At 49.3% G+C, this 26,641-nt stretch overlaps 2 long non-coding RNA genes across 2 annotated transcripts in view; one reads left to right on the forward strand and one right to left on the reverse strand.

Moving 5' to 3' along the window:
- LOC307207309 overlaps positions 1 to 26,641 on the reverse strand; it is a 249,617-nt gene that overhangs the window by 171,657 nt on the left and 51,319 nt on the right. The gene's annotated exons all lie outside the window — the stretch shown is intronic.
- Positions 14,324 to 26,641, forward strand: part of LOC307207290 — a 116,944-nt gene continuing 104,626 nt past the window's right edge. The window contains exon 1 of the long non-coding RNA XR_013834612.1: positions 14,324 to 14,379. This is a non-coding gene — a long non-coding RNA (uncharacterized lncRNA). The remainder of the gene's footprint in view (positions 14,380 to 26,641) is intronic.

Raw genomic sequence — 26,641 nt, forward strand, 5'->3', positions numbered from 1 at the left:
TGCGCTGTGGGAACCACTGCTTGAGGCTTCGTTTGGCTGCTGGCTGGGCTTTCTGCCTTTGGATCGGAGAGGCTCAGAAGTCGAACATACCTATGCTTGGAAAATCCCTTATTTTGGCTGCTGATCCCTTATTTTTGAGGCTGTTGGCCCCTTATTTTCAAATCTGTAAGTTGACAGCTATGCATCAGGTCCACCCCCTGGCTCCGATGCAAAGTTTCAGTTCCAGTTTCTCATTTCTCTTCTCTTAAGGCCACCACATTACCTATCTTCTCCCCCCCCCCAATTTTTTAAAAATTAATTTTCCAAATTTATAGCAAACAAATAAGAAAACATTACAATATAAAAAAGCAAAAGCAAACAAACAAACATTTATCCTCACTGTTAAAATCCCAATTTTGCTATCATTGTTAAATGACTTCCTCGAATCATCCTAGTTGAGTTTCCATGTAGATCATTGTAGCACTTTTCCAATACTACTTTTAAATAAAATTAACTTAATAGATTAACATCTATTAACATGTCTTCTATCCATAATGTTATACAATTTAACATATTTAACTCCTAGGCCAATTTGGTACTTACAAGTAATTCTAGTTATGTTATCTTAGAATATTTAGCTAAATAGTCCTTAAATTTCTTCCATTCTTCTTGATACTCCTCCTCTTTCTGATCACGGATTCTTCCAGTCAGGTCAGCCAGCTCCAAAAAGTCCATCATCTTCATCTGCCATTCCTCCAGTGTTGGTAATTCTTGTTGTTGTTGTTGTTGTTTAGTCGTTTAGTCGTGTCCGACTCTTCGTGACCCCATGGACCAGAGAAAACCAGGCACTCCTGTCCTCCACTGCCCCCCGCAGCTTGGTCAGACTCATGCTGGTAACCTCGAAAACACTATCCAACCATCTCGTCCTCTGTCGCCCCCTTCTCCTTGTGCCCTCCATCTTTCCCAACATCAGGGTCTTCTCCAGGGAGTCTTCTCTTCTCATGAGGTGGCCAAAGTACTGGAGCCTCAGCTTCACAATCTGTCCTTCCAGTGAGCACTCAGGGCTGATTTCCTTCAGAATGGAGAGGTTTGATCTTCTTGCAGTCCATGGGACTCTCAAGAGTCTCCTCCAGCACCATAATTCAAAAGCATCCATTCTTTGGCGATCAGCCTTCTTTATGGTCCAGCTCTCACTTCCATACATCACTACTGGGAAAACCATAGCTTTAACTATACGGACCTTTAGTTAAAGCTATGGTTTTCCCAGTAGTGATGTATGGAAGTAATATGATGTAATTCTTGTAGTTTCCAATTAATTTTTTATTAATTTAAAAACACAACTTAACACAAACAGAAAAAAAAACAAACAATACAAACAAACTCTTGTCTTATCCTTATTTTTTCTAAACATTGTTAGCTGGGCTTCCCCAAGTCCCCCCTATCTGATTTTCATTTTACCTCATCTTTAGCAGTTTATATATATCATAATTCTTAATCATTTTTTAAAATCATGCTTACTTTTACCATAAAAATCTTCACATTTTATCACTTACAAATAATACTGTTTTAAAATACACTACAGCATGAGTCTGACCAAGCTGCGGGGGGCAGTGGAGGACAGGAGTGCCTGGCGTTCTCTGGTCCATGGGGTCACAAAGAGTCGGACACGACTAAACGACTAAACAACAACAAAATACACTATCTTCTACTTCTAACCCTACAGCCTATATCCACTTCCAAAGCTATTCTAAGATTTAAATATTAACATATTTTTTCAGATATTCTGAAAACTTCTTCCAATCTTCTTCCACTGTCTCTTCTCTCTGGTCTCGGAGTCTCCTGGTCAGTTTGGCAAGTTCCATAAAGTCCATCATCTTCATCTGCCATTCTTCGATAGTTGGTAAATCTTGTTTCTTCCAATTCTTCGCTAGTAATATTCTCGCAGCTGTTGTGGCATACAGAAAAAAAAGTAACATCCTTTTTGGGGATTTCACCCCCACTATACCAAGTAAAAAGGCTTCTGGTTTCTTAATAAATGTGTTTTTCAACACTTTTTTCAGTTCATTATAAATCCATTACCAGAAATCTTTTACCTTCTGCACCTATCCTTCTTTGGACAACCAATCATGAATTGTGTTCAGAAACATTGTTGTTGTTCTTGTTTAGTCGTTTAGTCGTGTCCGACTCTTCGTGACCCCCTGGACCAGAGCACGCCAGGCACTCCTGTCTTCCACTGCCTCCCGCAGTTTGGTCAGACTCATGCTGGTAGCTTTAAGAACACTATCCAACCATCTTGTCCTCTGTCATCCCCTTCTCCTTGTGCCCTCCATCTTTCCCAACATCAGGGTCTTTTCCAGGGAGTCTTCTCTTCTCATGAGGTGGCCAAAGTCTTGGAGCCTCAGCTTCAGGATCAGTCCTTCCAGTGAGCACTCAGGGCTGATTTCCTTCAGAATGGAGTGGCTTGATCTTCTTGCAGTCCATGGGACTCTCAAGAGTCTCCTCCAGCACCATAATTCAAAAGCACCAATTCTTTGGCGTTCAGCCTTCTTTATGGTCCAGCTCTCACTTCCATACACCACTACTGGGAGAACCATAGCTTTAACTATACGGACCTTTGTCGGAAACATACTGGGAGCCAATGGAGGTCTTTCAGGACTGGTGTTATATGGTCCTGGCGGCCACTCCCAGTCATCAGTCTGGCCGCTGCATTCTGGATTAGTTGTAGCTTCCAGGTCACCTTCAAAGGTAGCCCCACGTAGAGCGCATTGCAGTAGTCCAAGCGGGAGATAACCAGAGCATGCACCACTCTGGCGAGACAGTCTGCGGGCAGGGAGGGTCTCAGCCGGCTTGCAGGAGAAATCCTAGGCGACAAATACTACGCTTCGGTGACGAAGAGCCTCTCCCTCTAGGTTTTACTGTAATCTGTTTTTGCTGCTTGGGAAAGGAAGGTCCCCTTGGAAGCACCAAGAGAGCAAAAAAAGGGAAGACAAACAAGTGCAGAGTCGAGCCTTGACAGGGTGTATAAACTCCGGGATGAGCGTGGCAACGTTCTGGTCTTAGTCAGCCCGTGTGTGCCTGTTTTACAGGGGTGACGCTCGCTGCAGCTTGCCAGAGGTCTGTGGAGCCATTGCCCTCTTTCCCTCGCCTTTGGATGTGATAAATGAACTGCAGCGATGCTGTTATACATCACGCCAGGTCTAAGGAGACTCCGTCGCGCAGTGCCACCGAAAACACAATTCATCATCACCCCGCTGGGTGCGTGTGTGTCGTCTTTTCCACTACTCCTTTTTTATTTTTATTTTATTTTATTATTTTATTTATAACACAAATAAAAAAAGACAAACAGAAAAGACAAACAATACGAACAAATTCTTATCATATCCTTATTTTTCTATCCTTATTTTTCTTGTTAAGTGGGCTTCCCCAAGTCCCCCCTATCTGATTTTCATTTTACCTCATCTTTAGCAGTTTACATATACAGTGGTACCTCGGGTTACATACGCTTCAGGTTACATATGCTTCAGGTTACAGACTCCACTAACCCAGAAATAGTGCTTCAAGTTAAGAACTTTGCTTCAGGATGAGAACAGAAATCGTGCTCCAGCGGCACGGTGGCTGCGGGACGCCACATTAGCTAAAGTGGTGCTTCAGGTTAAGAACAGTTTCAGGTTAAGTACGGACCTCCGGAATGAATTAAGTACTTAACCCGAGGTACCACTGTATTATAATTTCTAACCATCTTTTTTTAAAAACTTACACTTAAAATTACTTCACATTTTATCACTTACAAACACTTGTCAGAGCTGCCTCTAGGTCCCAGCTCACAGAGGACCAACGCTAGGCTGTGGTAATGTACAAAAGTCTTTATTGAAGTTCAGTTTCCATTTCAAAGCCACAGCGTGCAGCCCTACGTCTTAAACCCTAGATCGACAAAGTCCCGTCTGAGTCTCCTCCCCTATGACACCAGTTTAAGATCCTAGCCCTGCTCCACCTTTTACGCTGCTCTCCCCTCCTCTGGGTCCTCCTGCCAGCTGGGGCATTGCCCTTTCTGGACTCTTCCGACGCTGAGTCGCTTAGCTCCTCCCCCTCCCTCCAGCGGGCTTTAGGACCCGGTTCCCAATCCTCATTCTCTGCTGTCCCACGCTCCTGTACATTTGAACTTGCCTCTCGCGCCAACCCAGAAACCTTTCTCCTAACTGTTACACTACTTCGGTCACTGCTTCCCTCTTCCGGGACACTGGCCGGATCTGACCTCTCCTCCGTTGTCCGACTTTCTGATGGAGGCGTGGTCAGCTCTGCCTTATCTTCTCTCCCTGGTGGGGAATGCACTGGCCCCGATCCTTGGGACTCTTCCCCCCCACTCTGCTCTGGTGGGGAAGCTGGTCCTGATTTCCAACTACTGCTCTGGGAGTCCCTGCTGCCCCCTTGCTCCTGGGGCGTTCCCCTTGGGAACCCCCTACCCCTGGCCACTGGTGCCCCCTTCTGTGAATCTTCCGATTCGCTGGAGAGGCTCATGGAATCCCTCGGTCCACTGTCCTCTTCTCCTACGCTCTCCTCGGATTCTTCCCCTTCGCTCTCCATCTCCTCTCTTCCCTGTGCCTCTGCTCCTGAGCCCCTGACAACACTATTTTAAAATACCCTATCTTCTGCTTCTAACCCTACAGCCTATATCCACTTCCAAAGCTATTCTAAGATTTAAATATTAACATATTTTTTTCAAATATTCCTTAAATTTCTTCCAGTCTTCTTCCACTATCTCTTCTCTCTGGTCTCGCAGTCTCCCTGTCAGTTTGGCAAGTTCCATATAGTCCCGTCTTTTCCACTACTCACTTTTTGAGAACAGGAGCAACAACAACAAAAAAAGGAAGACCATGACTAAGAAGCCGATTCGAGTCGGGATTCGAACTCAGGACATGCAGCGCTGCCCTGCGCCGGCGAGGAAAACGGGTCCAGCTTTCATAATTCCAGGACCATCCCTGGAAAATCGGGACACTTGGAGGGTATGCGTTAACACGATATAAGAACAAGTTGAAAGCAATGTTCCCAAACGTATCACAGATAGTGGTTGGAAATGGAAGCATGGAAGCTTCATGAAATGATTGCCCAAAGGTCTGGGGGAAATAGGGAAGGTTGCTTTGAAAGGCAAACCTGCCTAACTTGCCGTTCCTGGAACGAAACAAGAACACAAAAGCAGCCGTCCTTCAGAACTTACACATCTCTGAATTTTGCCGTGCAGTTGCCCAGTCAAGATGATGATAATAATAATAATAATAATAATAATAATAATAATAATAATTTTTTATACCCCGCCCTCCGCAGCCAAGACCAGGCTCAGGGCGGCTAACAACCAATAATAAAAACAAGTTGATTAAAATACAATTTAAAGATTAAGATACAACATTAAAACAATTAGGGAGCAATCTCTTCATAGGAGGAGAAAGGAAAAAGATAGAGGGGGAGGGAATCAAACTGATTCTGAGCCAAAGGCCAGGTGGAACAACTCTGTCTTACAGGCCCTGCGGAAAGAGATCAGATCCCGCAGGGCCCTGGTCTCATGAGACAGAGCGTTCCACCAGGCCGGAGCCAGTGTTGAGAAGGCCCTGGCTCTGGTCAGGCGGTACTAAAGGGATGCAATAATAAATAAGATCAGTGCAAGCACTTGGCAGTCATTTTTTATGCAATTTTACGCACGTTTCAATGACCAAGCAAAGCTGAATTGCATTTATTTAACAACAACAACAAAATTTGTTCGATTCCCAAGTCATGTTACAACTTTTTCCCCCCAGTACCTCCCATTTTTGGAATTGGAAAGTTCGTAAATTCGACACGGCCTGGTCACGAAAGCCAGCATGTCGCTGAGCATGTGCAGAGTGCCCTCCTTGTTATTTTAAACAATTGCCCCCCCTGCCACCTCTTGCAAAAGGAGGCTTGTGCTTCCAGGGAGATATTAGGGGTCCAGCAGTCGGCAGGACGCGTTTGGGGTGTCTGGTGGGGGGGGGGCAGACGTTGTTGTCGCTAAAGAGCCCTCATGGAAAGAAAGCCGTTTAAGGGCCAATGTTCTGCAAAACAGGCCGCCCTCCATCCTATGCCGTTGCCATGACGACCATGATTCTCATTCTCTCTCTCTCTCTCTCTCTCTCCCCTTTTCCTTCCCTTCCTGGATATGAGAGCCTCTGGAACGATGCGTCTTGCCAGAGAAAACCCACCATGGCCAGCTCAGCAGTAAGGGGGAGGCAGGAGGGGTACAGTGGCGTTCAAAGGCTGCTTCTGTCGCTGATTAAGCTTTCCGGGTTTCCCCCTGACATTTCACAGACCTCACGGCCTCCTCTAGTTGCCCTGGGGAAGAGGGGTGTGTGTGTGTGTGTGTGTGTGAGAGAGAGAGAGAGAGAGAGAGACAGAGGAACTGGCCTGGCGAGCATTTCTGCTGTTAGACCCATCCCACGTCTGCCCAGCCAAAACCCCAAATTTCCCCGGTCCCACCCCCTGAGGCTCTGCTGCCGCCTCCTTTTTACTGCGGCTCCAGATGGGCGTTTGATGACCGGTCCATTCTGCAACCTTTCCTGGACACAACAGACAGATTGATGGAGTCAACTTCACTGCAGTTATCACTACTGCACATTTGGAATCAATGGGATGAATGAAAAGGGGCTCCTCTAGAAATAAAAACTTGTCCGGTCCAAAAACAGGGCTCGAAAGCTTCACCGACAGAACCTGCTGCAAAATAGAGTCTCAAAACAAGAACGTTACATCCAAATCGTTGCATAATATTATGTAAAGGTAAAAGTAAAGGGACCCCTGGTCATTAGGTCCAGTCGTGGCCGACTCCGGGGTTGCGGCGCTCATCTCGCTTTGTTGGCCGAGGGAGCTGGCGTACAGCTTCCGGGTCATGTGGCCAGCATGACTAAGCCGCTTCTGGCGAACCAGAGCAGCGCACGGAAACGCCGTTTCCCTTCCCGCCGGAGTGGTACCTATTTATCTACTTGTGCTGGTGTGCTTTCGAACTGCTAGGTTGGCAGAAGCAGGGACTGAGCGACTGGAGCTCACCCCGTCGTGGGGATTCGAACCGCCGACCTTCTGATCGGCAAGCCCTAGGTTTAAACCACAGCGCCACCCACGTCCCTGGCATAATATTATGTACAACCTCTTAAAAAAAATGAAATTACTTCAAACAGAGTTGAAAACTCTGACTGTCCTACAGCCTCCATTATTATAGTCTGAGTCCAGTTCTGTGCACCACAGTTTAAGGAGGATTTTGACAAGCAGGGAGGTGTACAGAGAAAGGCGACCAAGATGATCAAAGGTCTGGAAACCAAGCCTGATGAGGAACAGTTGAAGGAGCTGGGTATGTTCAGCTTGGAAAAGAGGAGACTGAGAGGAGATATGAGAGCCATCTTCAAATATCTGAAGGGCTGTCACATGGAAGATGGAGCAAGCTTGCTTTCTCCTGCCCTGGAGGGTATGACTCGAACCCATGGCCTCAAGTTGCATGGCGAGTTCCCACCCCCCCAGTGGAAATAATGACACATGACACAATTATTAAGGTTAATGGGCTAAAAAAAGGCCACAACTTTATTGGTTACAGGGGATGAGCGGTATTGGCTTAGGCACTGGTCCTAACCGACTATATATAAAGACCTCCTGTCAGAGCTGCCCAAGGTCCCAGCTCACAGAGGACCAACGCCAGGTCGTCGTTATATACAAAAGTCTTTATTGAAGTTCAGTTTCCATTCCAAAGCCGTAGCGCGCAGCTCTACGTCTTAAACCCTAGACCGCTGAAGTTCTGTCTGAATCTCCTCCCCCCTGACACCAGTTTAAGATTCTAGCCCTGCTCCACCTCTTCCTCTGCTCTCTTCTCCTCTGGGTCCTCCTGTCCGCTGGGGCATTCCCCTTTCTGGACTCTTCTGACGCTGAGTCCCCTGACTCCTCCCCCTGTCTCCGGCGGGCTTTAGGACCCGGTTCCCAATCCTCGTTCTCTGCTGCCCTGCGCGCCTGTACTTTTGAACTTGGCTCTCGCGCCAACCCAGTGACCTTCCTCCTGACCGTTACAATGCTTCTGTCACTGCTTCCCTCTTCCGGGATGCTAGCTGGACCTGACCTCCCCTCCGTTGCCTGACTCTCCGATGGAGGCGTGGTCAGCCCTGACTCCTCTTCTCTCCCTGCTGGGGGAGACGCTACCCCCGATACCTGGGACTCTTCCCCCCCACTATGCTCAGGGAGTCCCCGCTGGCCCCTTGCTTCTGGAGTGTCCCCCTTGGGACCCCCCTTGCCCTGGCCACCGGCGTCCCCTTCTGTGAATCTTCCGATTCGCTGGAGAGGCTCATGGAATCTCTCGGGCCACTGTCATCTTCTCCTACGCTGCCCTCAGATTCTTCCCCTTCGCTCTCCATCTCCCCTCTTCCCTGTGCTTCTGCTCCTGAGCCCCTGACACCTCCAAAGAAGGAGACTCCGCCAAGGAGTGTGGTGGAGTCTCCTTCTTTGGAGGTCTTTAAGCAGAGGCTTGACAACCATATGTCAGGAGTGCTCTGATGGTGTTTCCTGCTTGGCAGGGGGTTGGTCTCGATGGCCCTTGTGGTCTCTTCCAACTCTATGATTCTATGATTCTATGATTCTATGATATCCAACTCCAACCCATCTCCTGGAAGTCCAGGAAGGGTTAACCACCAGTAGGGGGAGTCCTGCTGATGCACATCAACTAGGAACTCCCCCGGGGTCACCGATAGGGGGCGGGTCTTAGGCCCTCACCTCCTTAGGCTTTGGACAGGGCCACGCCCCCCGGAATCCTTTAGTGGACTACCCTTCAATATGTGGGGCAGGTGATGGCGCTACCTCCCCTCTTCCATCTACAGAACAGTACTAATGCCTAACCGCCAATACTCAGAAAGTTGTGATGATTTGCTACGAGGTAGGGAAAAACTAAGTGGCTGGTGCCAATTTACTAAGTGGAAAAATTCCTACCAGGCCCCTCAACGGCGACCAACTGAGGTCCGTAGCAAGGTCAAGGAACGAAAACCTTATAGGGCGGGAGGGTGGGAAACAGCTGGTGGGCGGCAAAGAGGGAGATCTCCGGCCACGTCCTGGTTTAAATTAGGCAGGCCACGCCCCCAGAGCCAGCCGATTGGCTGGCCAGGAGATGATGCAGCCAGGAATTCCCCCAATCATGTGGACTTTCCTTCCTTGGTGGTTTTTAAGCAGACGTTGGGTGGCCATCTTCCATAGATGCTTTAGTTGAGATTCCTGCATCGCAGGGGGTTGAACTAGATGACCCTGAGAAGTCCCTTCCAATTCTATGATTCTATATCGCGATTTCAGGAAAGTTTACTCATTCAAATGCGTGTTTCACGAGGTACCACCAAGCCAATTGGCCACACCACCACGTAGCAGATGTTTTTGATGCTTATTAAGAAGCAAACTCACAGTCAGATCTGATTTTATTCTGCATTGATTGCATACCGATATCTACAATTACTACTAGGTGCTTTTGTTGCGGCGAGAACAATAACCCTGTTTTCTTGCCTGTCTTGAGATCGAACCTTTTTGTGTCCGGATGTCATATCCAACTATCTATGAAGGACCTATAATGGAAAGTTGCTGCCTGGTTCTTTGTTTTGGTTCATTGCAAAATGCTTTGATTACTCAGTGAGGTTCTTCAAAGAAAGAAAAGCAGCGGCGTTTGCTTTCACCCAGTCTTCTGACTCAGGAGGAACACATCTTGGCGGAGCATCTACAAGGAAATAAACTTTTATTATTATTATTGTTGTTGTTGTTGTTGTTGTTGTTGTTGTTGATATTGATACAGCAAAAAACAAAACAAAAAACACAGCTACAGAATTACACACAGGAATAACAATAAACACAAAATTTTCTTAACAATAAAACGTAAGTTGGTCTTGACACTATAGACCCAACCTCCCATCTATTCCCTATTTCAATTACATATTACATATTGCCAATACACACTTTTATCATCATTCAACTTTTTCTTAATATATATTAACTCTTATGGCTAACTTGCAACTATTACTGAAGCTCCTCGAATGCTGCAACAGAGTAGTGGGGTGCACATTTTTATTCTTATTTATTTATGATTATTAAAAAGGTAAAAGTACCCCTGCCCGTACGGGCCAGTCTTGCCAGACTCTAGGGTTGTGCGCCCATCTCACTTAAGAGGCCGGGGGCCAGCGCTGTCCGCAGACACTTCCGGGTCACGTGGCCAACGTGACAAGCTGCATCTGGCGAGCCAGCGCAGCACACGGAACGCAGTTTACCTTCCCGCTAGTAAGCGGTCCCTATTTATCTACTTGCACTTCGACGTGCTTTCGAACTGCTAGGTTGGCAGGCGCTGGGACCAAGCAACGGGAGCTCACCCCGCCGCAGGGATTCGAACTGCCGACCATGCGATCGGCAAGTCCTAGGCGCTGAGGTTTTACCCACAGTGCCACCCACTGTGATTTATGTGATTTATGATTATTACTTTGTCCCAAAAAATAAAAAAATGTCTTGGGCCACCCCTGGCAACACCTTTGCCATTTATGGTGGCAGGGAGTGTCGAGCCAATGCACGGAGATCACGACAACAACATCTCCAGGAATCTTGCCCATGTCCAAGTTGATGGGTACCATGGAAACCTGCTCAGAGAAAGTGATGGACACTTCAAATAAGATTCTGTGCCTATCTGGAAGTGCATTTCCTTCCCCATAAAAGGCTGAAAGAAATGATTCTATTATGTCAGGAGTGCTCTGATGGTGTTTCCTGCATGGCAGGGGGTTGAACTCGATGGCCCTTGTGGTCTCTTCCAACTCTATGATTCTATGAGAGAATGGGAGACAAATGAGCATTCCTCGGGGCCTCTGGCTCTCGATAAAAAGGCCTGGATATGACTATTCATGTCCCACGAGAGGAGAACTTGTGGTGATGGGAGCCTGCCCAGAACCAGCCTTAGGCTCCTGGGCTTGGCCTGATACTACAGAGCCTAGGACTTGCCGATCAGAAGGTTGGCAGTTCGAATCCCCGCGATGGGGTGAGCTCCCGTTGCTCGGTCCCTGCTCCTGCCAACCTAGCAGTTCGAAAGCACATCAAAGATGAGATAAGATAAGATAAATAGGTACCGCTCTGGTGGGAAGGTAAATGGCGTTTCCATGCGCTGCTCTGGTTCACCAGAAGCGGCTTAGTCCTGCTGGCCACTGACCCGGAAGCTGTACGCCAGCTCCCTTGGCCAGTAAAGCGAGATGAGCGCCGCAACCCCTGAGTCGGTCACGACTGGACCTAATGGTCAGGGGTCCCTTTACCTTTACCTTTAAAGCTCCCTTGTTTGACCCCCAGAAGTGTCGAGTGGAGGACACTTTTTATTTTATGGGGAATGCTCTGGTTTTTAATTTGATAGTTTTGTGTGCTGCAACTGCCCGGAGATCTTGTGACGAAAGCAGCATATATGTCTAAGAAATAATAGTAATCATCATATTGATCTTCCAGTTTCTGGCAGCAAAGGCTGGAGAGTTCAAAACTGGGCGCTGTTCAAAATTCATTTCCCAGCGGAGATTGTCCGAATCTGAAGCCTGAGTTGTTTTCAGTATTTCCTGGCCTCAGAGTGGTTTGTGCTTCAGACTGCAAAACACAGGGAACATTCACGCTGTAGCGCAATCGTGGCAAAGAAAGGACAGAGATATACTTTCGTTTATCAGCAGTTACTGCTGCTTCGTCTGGGCTGGCAATTCTTAATTAAGCAGGTTTGTTAATTAGCGAAGGAAACGGCTGGCTCTGTTATCCCCCCCCCTTTTCTTATTAACCCTCCTTATCCCCTGGCTGCACTTGGGAGAAGGTGTTTTTGGGCCTTTATCATGTTCCTTGTCACTATCACTGCCCAGCGTTGACAACTGGAAAAACCCCGGCAACGAAATATGTAATTGCAAAATTCAATCAGATTGCAACGTTTGGCTGTGGCGGTTTTGTGTGTGAAACAGGATTGCTTGCCTCTTGTGCTGGCCTGGGGGCTAACCGAGAGGCGAGGTCTGAGTCCAGTCCAAGGTTGAGGTATGGAGGCTGTCCGTCAAAGCTGAAGCGGGGTCCAAGGCGGGGAGTTGGGTGAGCTCAGGAACTCTGGCAGAAGAGCAGGACAGGGTGCTGGCAGGAACAGGCTACCAACAATGTTGCTCCCGCAACCTGGGACTGGGGCTGGCTGGCTTTTATCTGCCCCGAGGCATAGGGCATCCCCGATCCTCAGGTGACTCACCTCTCCTGGCCTGGAGGCGAGCACCCCTCCTGCGGGAACTTAGGTCCCTCCGCCTCTCTGCCCTGAGCCTCTGCAGCTCAGGAGAGGCTGGTGGGTTACTGGACGCAGAGGCCACCTCAGCTTCCTCTGACGGGGCTGAGAGTGGAGCACCTGCAGGCAGTGGGTCCTCCATCACCTCAGGAGCCAGAGCAGACTCAGCTGGTGCCTGCACCTGAGGATCCAGAACAGGTGAGGACCCTTCAGGATCAAGCCCCAGCCCCAGCTCAGCTGGTTCTGGAGGCAGGGAATCCTGTGCAGGCTGGGATCCCTCAGGTTCAGCCTCCGAGTCTGATTCCCAGGCCATCACACCTCTCGACTCTCCACATTTTCCGAAGCGAGACACTTCGCGATTCAAATGGCAAGAAAGGACACCCCAACTCAATTTTAGGAAGAACTTTTCAAGGGTCATTGCTGATCAACAGTGGAATGGAAGACCTCAGGAGTTGATGCATTCTCCTTCAATGGAGTTTTTAAAATGGCCATAATAATAATAATTTATTTATACCCTGTCCATTTGGCCGGGTTTCCCCAGCCACTCTGGGCGGCTCCCAACACAATATTAAAAACACAATAAAACATCAAACATTTAAAAACTTCCGTAAACAGGGCTGCCTTCAAATGTCTTCTAAAAGTCAGGTAGTTGTTTATTTCCTTGACATCCGATGGGAGGGCGTTCCACAGGGTAGGCGCCACCACCGAGAAGGCCCTCTGCCTGGTTCCCTGTAACCTCACATCTTGCAGGGAGGGAACCGCCAGAAGGCCTTTGGAGCTGGACCTCAGTGTATGGGCCGAATGATGGGGGTGGAGACGCTCCTTCAGGTATACTGAGCCGAGGCTGTTTAGGGCTTTAAAGGCCAGCACCAACACTTTGAATTGTGCTCAGAAACGTAGTGATTTCTGTCAAGTGTGATTCATGCTTTGTGGGGTTTTGGGATTAGATTACCATTGAGGTCCCACCCAGCTCTCCAATTCTATGGTTCCAGGACTCAGGGATTGAGACTGTCCCTGAAACCCCCCACAATGCCTCAGTGCGATGCTACCTTGGGCGCTCTGGCGACCGTGGGAAAATGAAAATGGCAGCTGAGGTCTCGTGAACTTAGAGAGTGCTCCCCTCCTCATCGTTGAACCTGGAAATGCAGCCCAGACTAGACGTCCTCGCCAGTTTTCACGGCCCTGCAGTCCTAGCCTGGTTTTTGCTTGGTGCCCAAGCTCTCCGCACGAGAGCAATTTCATATTTCTCTCTCCTCCCCGCTCCCCCGGAAATCTTTTCCGGTGTTGAGTTTGCTTAGTGTCACTGTTGTCGGAGGGAATTTCACATGCCTAATTAAAGCTGCCGAGAGCGGCTGCCTCGATTCCCCAGAGACGCTTCTTTGCCTTCCGACTTTCCCTGTCAAGATCAAGGGAATAAAACAATGTTACGGTTAAAGCTAACAACGGCGGTGACAACAAAACAGAGGCAGAGCTGAGTGATGAGACCCGAGCTGGCAGCTGCTTCTCCTTCCAGAAGGCAAGCGCACCTGCCAGGCCCTGACACCTTGATGCACCAGGGAACCGAGACATCTTCGGGGGCTCCTGGCTGGTGCAGGGGGTCGGCCCCACAGTTCCCGGGCCGTGGCCCCTCGCCCCTGCAAAGCTGCCCTGCTGCTTTACTCCCTCCTTGCCGCTCGTGCCTCTTCCATCGCCCCTCTCCGAAGTCACTGCCATCATGAAAAGATGGAGAGGCAACTTTGCATTCTCCCTGTTAGAATTCCCGCTCCGTGATTGCAGTCATGGGATTGCTGTCTTTCACATGATGGTGTATGTTTTGACTCCACAGAGTGGGAAGTGACGGAGACAGGATGTTTGTGTTACTGCATTCTGTGAAGTGGGATGTATTTACTATCAGCTCACTAGTGTGAGTGAGGGAAGGGTAATATTTAATCAACATATCCTCTCCCACTATCTGCAACATTCCCACATGAATATATTGCAGTATACAAATATAATCATCATCATCATCATCAACAACAACAATAAAAGTTTCCCGGGACCCAAGGGACCCCTTCCAACTCTATGATTCTGTGATTAATACCCACTTATTGTTAGAATTCCTGCTCCGTGATTGCAGTCATGGGATTGTTGTCTTTCACATGACGGTGTATGTTTTGACTCCACAGAGTGGGAAGTGACAGAGACAGGATGTTTGTGGACCCCGCTTCGCCTGAGGAGGACTGTCTGCCGACCCTCAACTCAGGTCCTGGACCTCGCCCCACGGTAACCTCCCCCCTGGACCAGCACAGTGTGCGTTTATATGTAAATAAAGTAGATTAGCCAAAATGCTGAGTTGCTGAGGTCTGTCACACAAGTCATGGCCATCATGAAAAGTTGGAAAGGCAACTTTGCATTCTCCCTGTTAGAATTCCTGCTCTGTGATTGCAGTCATGGGATTATTGTCTTTCACATGACGGTGTATGTTTTGACTCCACAGATTGGGAAGTGATGGAGACAGGATGTTTGCGTTCCTGTGTTCCGTGAAGTGGGACTATTGTCCTTTGTTCTTTTTCTCTTTGCTGTCTGATGCTAGAGAGAGAGGGAGCCATGTTGCAGTGCTCCGTGTGTGTTTATATGTAAATAAAGTAGATTAGCCAAAATGCTGAGTTCTGTCACGCAAGGGGTGCAAACTCTGCAGATCCCTAATTGTGCCGGTGTCGGTTGGTATTGGTCGCTGTGACGTTCGGGCTGAAGAAAGCTTTTGAAGCTCCCGAACGAATGACCAGGAGGGAGAGAACATGCCAGTCGGGCATGTGTCTCTGCCGGGTCCTACTCGAGTGACCCGGTGGGGGGGGGGCTGAGTTACAGGAGCTATAAAGCTTTTGCCATAGTATGTTCCAATATAGATACAGCACTGTCCAAGCACAGTGAATCAGTCTAAGCCCAGCCATGCTCACTGCCACCACCATTGGTTTATGTGTGTACTGGCTTTCCACAGTGAAACTATGTTCAAGTGTCAGGCTTCAGTAAATCCTACCCCTGCCACGATGGGATGCTGAGAAGCAGAGAAACAAGAAGAGCTCTTACCAGTACCGTATTTTTCGCCCTATAGGAGGCACTTTTCCCCCTCCCAAAATGAAGGGGAAATGTGGGTCCTATGGGGCGAATACAGGCTTTCGCTGAAGCCTGGGGAGAGAGAGGCTCTCGCTCTCCAGGCTTCAGGAAGCTCTGCGCAACCCTCCGGAGCCCGGTGCAAAGCTGCGTCGGCCTCTGGAGGGTCGTGCAAAGCTGCCTGCCCTCCCGGGGTCCGCGCAGCTTGCATGACCCTCCGGAGGCCGGCACCAAGCCGTGCCAGCCTCCGGAGGGTCGCGCAGAGCTGCCTGTGCTCCTGGGCCAAGCCGCAGAGCTGCCTGTGCTTCTGGGCCAAGCCGCAGAGCTGCCTGTGCTCCTGGGCCAAGCCGCAGAGCTGCCTGTGCTTCTGGGCCAAGCCGCGCCGGCCTCCGAAGGGTCGCGCAGAGCTGCCTGCCCTCCCGGGGTCTAAGCAGCTCTGCACGACCCTCCGGAGCCGGGCTCTGGAGGGTTGCGCAGAGCTGCCTGCATTAGGAAGCCTCAGCTTGCCCGGGCTTCGCACAGCTGTCCGCAATCCTGGGGAGACCGGCGCGGCTCCCTAGGCTTGCGGATAGCAGGCTCTTCTGGTGGCTGGGGTCGGGGGAAACTCGGGCTTCCCCTGCGCCAGCCCCGTGCCTGGGGGGGAAATAATTTTTTTTCTTTATTTCCTGACTGTACTGTAAAAGCAAACCAGGATTTCTCGGAAGCCTTCTGACAGCTTTAGCCTGATTGTAATGATAATATAATAATAATTTATTATTTATACCCCGCCCATCTGGCTGGGTTTCCCCGGCCCCTCAGGGCGGCTTCCAACCAAATATTTAAAACAATACAACGTCAGACATTAAAAATTTCCCTAATCAGGGCTGCCTTCGGTTGTCTTTTAAAAGTAAAATAATTGTTTATTCCCTTGACATCTGCTGGGTGGGCGTTCCACAGGGCAGGCGCCACTACCAAGAAGGCCCTCTGCCTGGTTCTCTGTAACCTCACTTCTCACAACGAGGGAACCACCAGAAGGCCCTCAGAGCTAGACCTCAGTGTCCGGGTTCAACGGTGGGGGTGGAGACACTCTTTCAGGTATACTAGGCCGTTTAGGGCTTTAAATGTCAGCACCAACACTTTGAATTGTGCTCGGAAACGTACTGGGAACCAATGTAGGTCTTTCAGGACTGGTGTTATATGGTCTCGGTGGCCGCTCCCAGTCACCAGTCTAGCTGCCGCATTTTGGATTAGTTGTAGTTTCCGGGTCACCTTCAAAGGTAGCCCCACGTAGAGCGCATTGCAGCAGTCCAAGCGAGAGATAACTAGAGCATGCACTAGGATTCTACGATTCTGTGAGTTATCTTTCTGTGGTTGGTTCTGCTGTTGTCTATCTGTTATTGGCAAGCATCTTGGGTTGCTTCTATACTTACCTGTTTGCTTCTGCGAGTTGATTCGAGCTCATGCTTGTGAAATAACTTATGATAACGATTAATTTCAGGAGACCTAAACCGGCCACGCTTTGTCATTCCCTGCCTCCACCCGGCCTTTTCCGGCAAGGCTGCGGAAGGAAGGATCTGAGGGCTCCTTCTGTAATGGCCTTGAGGACTATCTGTTGGCAGCAGGTCTGCAGGACTCATTACGCAGCACGAAGGTTGGGTCCAGGTGTGTTGCAAGAGGCAGAGAGAGATGTGGAGAGACTTTCTCTCCTGGGAATCTAGGCTGCAGAACGCTCCGGGGTGAGACAAAAATAGAAGCTGAAATGGAGCCACATTGAAGCTTGGCGGAGCGGGGGGGGGGGGGGAGATTCCAGCAGTGCCTGTCTTCTTCTTGTTGTTGTTGCTTTTAAACTGCAGAGAGACAGAGTGAATTGATCACACCATTCTGCATACCTGTCAGTGTCCGAAAATCACAAATAAGCTCTTCCCATGTTGTTGTTGTTGTTTAGTCGTTTAGTCATGTCCGACTCTCTGTGACCCCCTGGACCAGAGCATGCCAGGCCCTCCTGTCCTCCACTGCCTCCCGCAGTTTGATCAGACTCATGCTGGTAGCTTCGAGAACACTGTCCCACCATCTCGTCCTCTGTCGGCCCCTTCTCCTTGTGCCCTCCATCTTCCCAACGTCAGGGTCTTTTCCAGGGACTCTTCTCTTCTCCTGAGATGGCCAAAGTCTTGGAGCCTCAGCTTCAGGATCTGTCCTTCCAGTGAGCACTCAGGGCTGATTTCCTTCAGAATGGAGAGGTTTGTTCTTCTTGCAGTCCATGGGACTCTCAAGAGTCTCCTCCAGCACCATAACTCAAAAGCATCCATTCTTCGGCAATCAGCCTTCTTTATGGTCCAGCTCTCACTTCCACACATCACTACTGGGAAAACCATAGCTTTGACTATACGGACCTTTGCTGGCAAGGTGATGTCTCTACTTTTTAAGATGCTGTCTAAGCTCTTCCCATAGTCTCTGCCTTTTCCTTGTCAGGCTTCAGAGTTCTATTACAGTGGTACCTCTGGATGTGAACGGGATCCGTTTCGGAGCCCCGTTCGCATCCTGAAGCAAACGTAACATGTGTCTGCGCGCCTGTGCATGCGCGAGTTGCGTTTCGCCGCTTCTGCACATGCGCATGACATCATTTTGAGCACCTGTGCATGCGCGAGCAGTGGAACCCAAAAGTAACACGTTCCATTACTTCTGGGTTGCCGTGGAGCGCAACCTGAAAATGCTCAACCTGAAGCGTATTCATCCTGAGGTATGACTGTACAGTTGGTTCTCAAACGCCTTGGTACTCAAACAACTTGGAACCCAAACATTGCAAACCCGGGAGTGAGTGTTCCGGTTTGCGAACATTTTTCGGAAGCCGAATGTGCTCCGTTTTGAGTGTTACGTTTCTGTTTTGAGTGTTACGCTTCCAATCTGAGGTCTCTCTGTTTTTGCTATTTATTTTGCCTTTTTGTTTTTGCCGCTCTTTTTGTTTTGCTTTGTGACTGTGTGGAACCCAGTCCAGCTACTGGTTGATCGATTGTGTGACTGCAGTACATTGTTTATTGCTTCCATTTTATGGATCAATGGTCTCCTGAGATAGAAAAATTGCTGTTTTAGGGGTTAGTTTTTAAAAGTCTGGAACGGATTAATCCATTCTGCATTACTTTCCATGGGAAAGCGTGCCTTGGTTTTGGAACGCTTTGGTTTTGGAACGGATTTCTGGAACAGATTAAGTTTGAGAACCAAGGTACCACTGTATTCTATCTTCCTCTCATTCCTTTAAGATGGCCATCCAACCTCTGCTTAAAAACCTCCAAGAAAGGAGAGTCTACCATCTCCTGAACCTCCACCGTGGAACTGCTCTTAATGTCAGAAAGTTCATAGAATCATAGACTCATAGAATCATAGAGTTGGAAGAGACCACAAGGGCCATCGAGTCCAACCCCCTGCCAAGCAGGAAACACCATCAGAGCACTCCTGACATATGGTTGTCAAGCCTCTGCTTAAAGACCTCCAAAGAAGGTGTTATGTACTGGGTTGAATAGGATCCAAACTGCAGCAGTCTGATTGGCCCTAGAACAATAGGATCCAAAAGGCAGCAGCCTGATTGGTCCTAGAACAATAGGATTCAGAATGCAGCAGTCTGATTGGTCCTAGAACAATGCAGCAGTATGATTGGTTGGCAGGAACTACCCAATCATGCTCCAGATAGAAGTGAATCCACAACCTGATTGGCTTACAGTAGAATTCCGGAATTAGCCAATCATGTGCAGCCCATTGTGTCACGGACTTCCAGGTATACCAGTTGCCCCACCCCAACGTAGAGAAAATTTATGTTGACGTACAGATAGAGGGGGCCCCATGCCGCATGGAGCTTGACACGGGTTCAACTCTATCCATAATCTCGGCAAGGACCTTAAGGAAACTGTGTCCTACTGGGGGTCCCAAACTCAGGCCGGCCCCATTCACCCTCCGGGACTTCCAGAAACGTAAGGTCCCCACAATGGGGGTGGGGACCTTCAGGGTGCAATACCGAGGGCGGACGCGGCAACTGGAATTGCTGGTGGTCAAGGGCCCCTACATTAGCTTACTGGGATTGGCATGGTTTGGACCACTGGGGCTAGCCGTCACCGGGGTGAACCACACTAGCTTACAAGTGGACGTGGACGCCATATGCAAGGAATTTCCGGGGGTTTTTGATGGGAAATTGGGACAGTATACGGGCCCCCCCATTGCTCTACAGCTTGACCCCACAGTACGACCGGTCAGGCTCAAGGCCCGCCGGGTCCCGTTCGCCCTGAAACCCCGTATAGACGAGGAATTGGACCGGCTTGTGGAGCAAGGAGTGCTGGAGCCGGTGCCTAATGCCCCCTGGGAAACCCCAATTGTCACACCCGTCAAGCCTAATGGTTCGGTCCGCATCTGCGCAGACTACAAATGTACCATAAACAAGGCCCTTACGGCCCATGCATACCCAGTGCCAGTGGTCAGCCATGTTCTTGCCACCCTGGCTGGGTCGAAAATTTTTGGCAAGCTGGACTTGGCCCAAGCATATCAACAGCTGCCAGTAGATAAGGCCACAGCAGAGGCACAGACGATTGTGACGCACAGAGGAGCATTCAGGGTAAAGCAGCTGCAATTCGGTATCAGCGTGGCACCAGGCATATTCCAGAATCTAATGGACTCTCTACTTAAAGGGATTCCTGGCGTCACCCCCTTCTTCGATGATGTGTTGATTGCCGGGCCCACACCAGAGGAGTTTGAGGACCGCCTCCGCACCGTTCTGCACCGTTTCCAGACGGCGGGTCTCAAGGTGAAGCAGGAAAAATGTCTACTAGGAGTGCCTCAGGTGGACTTTCTGGGATTTATGGTGGACGCAGAAGGGGTCCACCCGACTGGGGACAAGGTACGGGCCATTTGTGATGCCCCAGCACCCAAGAACAAGACTGAACTTCAGGCCTTCTTGGGACTATTGAACTTTTACCATTCCTTCCTTCCCCACAAGGCGGCGGTAGCGGAGCCCCTACACAGACTCCTGGACAAGCGGGCCCCTTGGGTGTGGGGCCAGCGCCAGGAGGCCGCATTCCAGGCAGTCAAGGACTTGCTTGTCTCAAACTCGGTCTTGGCACACTTCGACGAGAGGCTGCCGGTGGTGCTAGCATGCGACGCCTCGCCCTATGGAATTGGCGCTGTCCTGGGACACCAACTCCCGGATGGAAGAGAGGTACCAGTGGCATACTTTTCCCAGACACTCAACGCAACCGAGCGGAACTACTCGCAAATCGACAAGGAGGGTCTGGCAATCGTGAAGGGAGTAAAAAAATTCCATGATTTCTTGTACGGGCGGCCCTTCACCGTGGTGACTGACCACAAGCCATTGCTTGGCTTGTTTGCCCCTGAAAAGCAGACCCCCCAAGTGCTGTCTCCTCGTGTCCTCAGGTGGTCAATTTTCCTTGCCAGCTACCAGTATGCACTGATTCACCGTCCGGGGAAGGCGATGGGCCATGCGGACGCCCTCAGCAGGCTACCACTACCGGAAACAGGCCCCGACCCAGCACCTGCACAAGAGGTTATGAGCCTGGAGCTGCTTCCTGACCGCCCCATTCAGGCACAAGAAGTTGCACACCATTCCAAGAAAGATAGGGTCATCTCCCGGGTCCTGGACTGGGTGTGGAGGGGATGGCCCAGCAGCAGCCCCGGGCCAGAATTCGCCGGCTACACAACCCGCAAACATGAACTGTCGGCCCACAAGGGGTGCCTGTTATGGGGAAGCAGGGTCGTTGTTCCCCAGCCCCTCCGCAAAAGGGTCCTCACAGCCCTACACGAGACACACCCAGGGGTAGTAAGAATGAAGGCCCTTGCCAGGAGTTATGTGTGGTGGCCAGGGATCGATGGAGAGATAGAGGCCTGGGTCAAACACTGCCAGGCCTGCCAAGAATCCCGCCCAGATCCCCCAAGGGCCCCAGTCCAGTCCTGGGAGTCCGCCCGAGCACCATGGTCACGCCTGCATGTGGACTTCGCTGGCCCCTTTCAGGGGAAAACATTCTTCATAGTGGTGGACTCCTACACCAAATGGCTGGAAGTCGCACTGGTACCGTCCACTTCTACGTCCGCAGCCATCCGGGTACTACGCAGGCTGTTTGCAACCCACGGGCTCCCTGACACTCTCGTCTCAGACAACGGGACTGCATTTACGTCAGGAGAATTCCAAACCTTCACAACGCAGAACGCCATCCGCCACATCCGTTCGGCGCCATTCCACCCTGCCACCAACGGCCAAGCAGAACGCATGGTGCGGACCACCAAGGACACCCTTCGCCGTATGACACAAGGGGATTGGGAGTACCGCCTTGCCACATTCCTTCTAGCACAGCACAGCACCCCCAGCTCAACGACTGGCCGGAGCCCCGCTGAACTACTAATGGGTCGGCGCCTTGCAATCAAATTGGACCGCCTTCACCCCGATAGAGCTCAGGATGAGGCAGTGGTGGGGGAAGGCAAGAACCCCCGGACCTTCGAGGCTCAGGACCCAGTGTACGCAAAGAATTTTGGGGCAGGCCCAGCATGGGTACCCGCCACAGTCACCAGGGTCACTGGCCCCGTGTCGTATGAGGTGCTAACGGATGGGGGGCAATGCTGGCGCCGCCACTGCGACCAGATACGGCGACGATTCCCAGGAGAAAACCAGGAGGAGGAAAGGGCAGAGGAGTCCCAAGGAAACAGAGGGGCAGTGAGGCCCATAGAGCACGAGGGGCCAGCAGGAGAGGCAGAATCATTAAATACAGAGAGGACCTGCGAGGCCAAAAGGACACTGGAACCAGAACCACGATTGAGTGAGCCGGTTGCGCCAGACCAAACAGCCCCATCACAGCCAGCATCCTTGGAACACGAGCCAGAACCTGAACCCCGGACCAGGGAACACCCCAGGCCGCAACGCACACGTAGGCCGCCGGCGTACCTCGAGGACTATGAATGCGACCTCCCGGGCAGGACTGGAACTTAGAGGGGAGGGGTGTTATGTACTGGGTTGAATAGGATCCAAACTGCAGCAGTCTGATTGGCCCTAGAACAATAGGATCCAAAAGGCAGCAGCCTGATTGGTCCTAGAACAATAGGATTCAGAATGCAGCAGTCTGATTGGTCCTAGAACAATGCAGCAGTATGATTGGTTGGCAGGAACTACCCAATCATGCTCCAGATAGAAGTGAATCCACAACCTGATTGGCTTACAGTAGAATTCCGGAATTAGCCAATCATGTGCAGCCCATTGTGTAAATAATGTATATAAAGCAGATACCTTGAGGGGACTTTCATTCATTCCTCCTCACCACTATGAGCTGAATAAAGAGCATGAAATCACTTTGCGACTCTGAGTATATTTCAGAAGGAGACTCCACCACACTCCTTGGCAGCAAATTCCACTGTCAAACAGCTCTTACTGTCAGGAAGTTCTTCCTAATGTTTAGGTGGAATCTTCTTTCTTGTAGTTTGGAGCCATTGCTCCGTGTCCGCTTCTCTGGAGCAGCAGAAAACAACCTTTCTCCCTCCTCTATGTGACATCCTTTTATATATTTGAACATGGCTATCATATCACCCCTTAACCTCCTCTTCTCCAGGCTAAACATGCCCAGCTCCCTTAGCCATTCTTCATAAGGCATCGTTTCCAAGTTCTTCCTCTTGCTCATTCTTCCTGGAAGGTCCCATATCAAATTGAGTGGGGGGCTGCACATTGAGATTCTTGAATTGTACGGGGTTGGGCTGGATGACCCTCAGGGCCCCTTCCAACTCCACAGTTCCACGACTCTATGCAGCAAAGCGAGGAAGTGCAAAGCTTTTCTTCTGTGCCCTCTGCCGCCTCTGCTCTGCCCAATGAGTCTCAGTGTCCCGGAGTGCCTTCCATCAGCTTCGGCTGGTGCCCCAGCTATGCCCCTATCTGGACAGGGATAGCCTAACTACTGTCTATGCTCTGCTAACCTCAAGGTTAGATTACTGCAATGCGTTGTACATAGACTGTTCGAAAACCTCAGCTGGTGCAGAATTCAGTGGTCAGAATTCAGGCAAGACGGTTTAAGCATATTACACTGATCCTGGTCCAAGTGCACTGGCTAACAGTTAGTTTCCTGGTCAAATTCAAAGCACTGGTTTTGATCTATAAAACCTTAAACGGCTCAGGACCTCAATACCTCAAGGACCGTCTCTCCCCATATGAACCCATCCAGACCCTGAGATCATTTTCCGAGGCCCTGCTTTGTGTACCTCCTCGAGAAGTCCAGAGGGTGGCAACACGAGAACGGGGCCTTCCCTGCAGTGGCTCCCCACCAGCTCTCCCCCCAGGGATGTTCGCCTGGTGCCTTCATTATACACCTTTAGGCGCCAGGCAAAAAGGTTCCTTTTTAACCAGGCCTTTAGTTGATCCGATTTACATCCCATGCCCTTTTAAAATGTAGGTCTTTCCTGGTGTGTGTGTGTGTGTGTGTGTGTTGTTGGGTTGTTGTTTTAATGTATTTTTAATCTCTTGTTGGAAGCCGCCCAGAGTGACTGGGGAAACCCAGCCAGATGGGTGGGGTATAAATAATAAATTGAGATCTTTCCTGTGAACCATCCTGAGACCTCCAGGTATAGGGCGGTATATAAACTCTAACAATAACAATATAACAATATAACAATATAACAATATAACAATATAACAATATAACAATATAACAATATAACAATATAACAATAATAATATCTAATAGCCAGGGATGCCGGTGGTGCTGTGGTCTAAACCAAAGAGCTTAGGACTTGCCGATCAGATGGTCGGCGGTTCGAATCCCCGCGACTGGGTGAGCTCCCGTTGCTCGGTCTCTGCTCCTGCCAACCTAGCAGTTCGAAAGAACGTCAAAGTGCAAGTAGATAAATAGGTACCACTCCGGCGGGGAGGTAGACGGCGTTTCCGTGCACTGCTCTGGTTCACCAGAAGGGGCTTAGTCCTGCTGGCCACATGACCCGGAAGCTGCACGCCGGTTCCCTTGGCCAGTAAAGAGAGATGAGCGCCACAACCCCAGAGTCGTCCGCGACTGGAACTAATGGTCAGGGGTCCCTTTACCTCTACCTAATCTTTTGTTGGAAGCCGCCCAGAGTGGCTGGGGAAACCCAACCAGATGGGTCGGGTATAAATAATAAATTGAGATCTTCCTGTGAACCGCCCTGAGACCAGGCATAGGGCGATATATAAACTCAATTAATAATAATAATAATAATAATAATAATAATAATAATAATACAGTGGTACCTCTGGATGCGAACGGGATCCGTTCCGGAGCCCTGTTCACATCCTGAGCAGAACGCAACCTTTGTTTGAGTGTCTGCGCATACGCAGGTCATGATTCGCCACTTCTGCGCATGCTCGTGACGTCATTTGGAGCATCTGCGCATGCACGAGTGGCGAAACTCGGAGGTAACCCATTCTGTTACTTCCGGGTCTCCGCGGAACGCTCAGCCTGAAGCTACTTTAACTCGAGGTATGACTGTAATAATATCTATTTTTTTTAAAAAAAATGATATTTTATTCGATTTTCACAATAAAACAGTAAGTAAAAAAAGCACAGGGGAAAAGTACCAAAAAACCCACAAAAATACAAAAATACATGAGATACAGATTAACATAAGAAGACAATAAGAAAAAAGAAAAAACAAAAAACAAAAAATCCCTCTTTTTTAATATCTCTTCTTTAGTTAACATATTTTCCTGACTTCCTCACGTCTCCCTTTTTTGTATTCCACTTAAAAATTGGTTCAGCAAGTTCATCTAATAATTTATCTTTTATTATTTTCCTCCCATATTTTAACTTCAAAATTTTCATCTAATATTAATCCACTCTTGCCTAATCATAACCTTGTTGCTAGAACCCCTTCGTTTCATTTCAATGTCATCAACATTCAATAATTTTACAATGTTTCTGCAAATAGATTTTAAATTTCCTCCAATCTTCTTCCACCAACTCTTCTCCCTGGTCTCGGATTCTGCCAGTCATTTCCGGACTGTAATAATATCTAGTAGCCAGCAGTCCCCAATGCTCCTTCAAGCTAGGCACCTTCTGTGCCGCTTAACTATGCCAAGGCCCAGATAAATACCCCATCTCATCTGCTTGCCACCGGGTGCCTGGTCCTGCAGGGTTAATTCTTGGTGCCAGGGTGCCAAATGTGCTCCCGCCCGCTCCTCCCCACAATGTTCTCAGCCACTGTCCCAGCCGCCCGGCGCTCCTAATGAAATGGCCACCGGAATCTGAGAAGCAATCGGTAGCCAGCGATCGATTTGCCCCGAGGCAACTTTGCTGAATGACTGGCAGATGCGCGAGAAGAGAGAGAGGCCGCGCTGTTAATTTGTGTTTGTGGGCACGCGCCAGCAGAGGAAAGGGGAGGGGGGGGCTCCCAAGCGCGATGGATTTTTCTCTCTTTTATTTTCTACCCCCAGGGCAGATGTGCTACTCAGGTTTCGGCTTTAGCCTAGCAATCAGCTCTGGGGGGAAGTGCAGAGTTCGATTCCCGCTCCCCGCTAACGACTTGTCTGATTATCATTTTTATGATCGCAGGGCAAAAGTTGGAGTGTGGGGGGGGGGGGGAGCAAGGGACTTTGGCAACGGAGGCGAAACGGCTGCGCTGTTCCCAAAATGGAAGAGTAATGAAATCCCCTCTATACAAGCTGACAGAATATGCCGAATTAGATGGTTTATCAGAAAAAATAAAGAATAATTCCAAACAGGAATTTGTTTCAAAATGGGAGGTTTTCAAAGAATATCTGAGAAATAAATATAGGAGTTTAAATTCTGTTGCAGCATTCGAGCAACTTCAGTGATAGTTGCAAGGTGGATATAAGAAATTAGATTTATTAAGAATAAGTTTAATTATGATAAAAGTGTGTATTGGCAATAAGTAAGTAATATGAATTTGAAATATGGAATAGACGGGAGGTTGGGTCTTTAGTGTTTAAGACCAATAGATGTTTTATTGCTTGCTAAGAAAATTATGTGTCTATAGTTATTCTTGTGTGTAATTTGGTATTTGTGTTTTTTTTTTCTTGTTGTATCAATAAAAAACTTTATTTAAAAAGAAAAAAAGGAACGGCCGCGCTGTTCCTTAACCCCACCTGCTTGCACCTCCAAGACGGACATCTTTGGTCCAGGGTTTCCTCTTCCCAAAAAGATCAGGTGAGGAGTGCTGGACCACAGTGGGCAGCTGAAGGGGGCAAGGGAAAATTATCCTGCAACAATGCCACCTGTTCAATTATCCTGATAATGGAACAGATGGCAATATGCCCCCAAGATGTTCTTTGGAAAATTTAGAACTCTGCTTTTTCTGCATTCTCACTCGTCCCTCTCATTATCT

This window comes from Podarcis cretensis (assembly GCF_951804945.1).
Source record: "Podarcis cretensis genome assembly, chromosome: 18".
Classification (NCBI taxonomy): domain Eukaryota; kingdom Metazoa; phylum Chordata; class Lepidosauria; order Squamata; family Lacertidae; genus Podarcis; species Podarcis cretensis.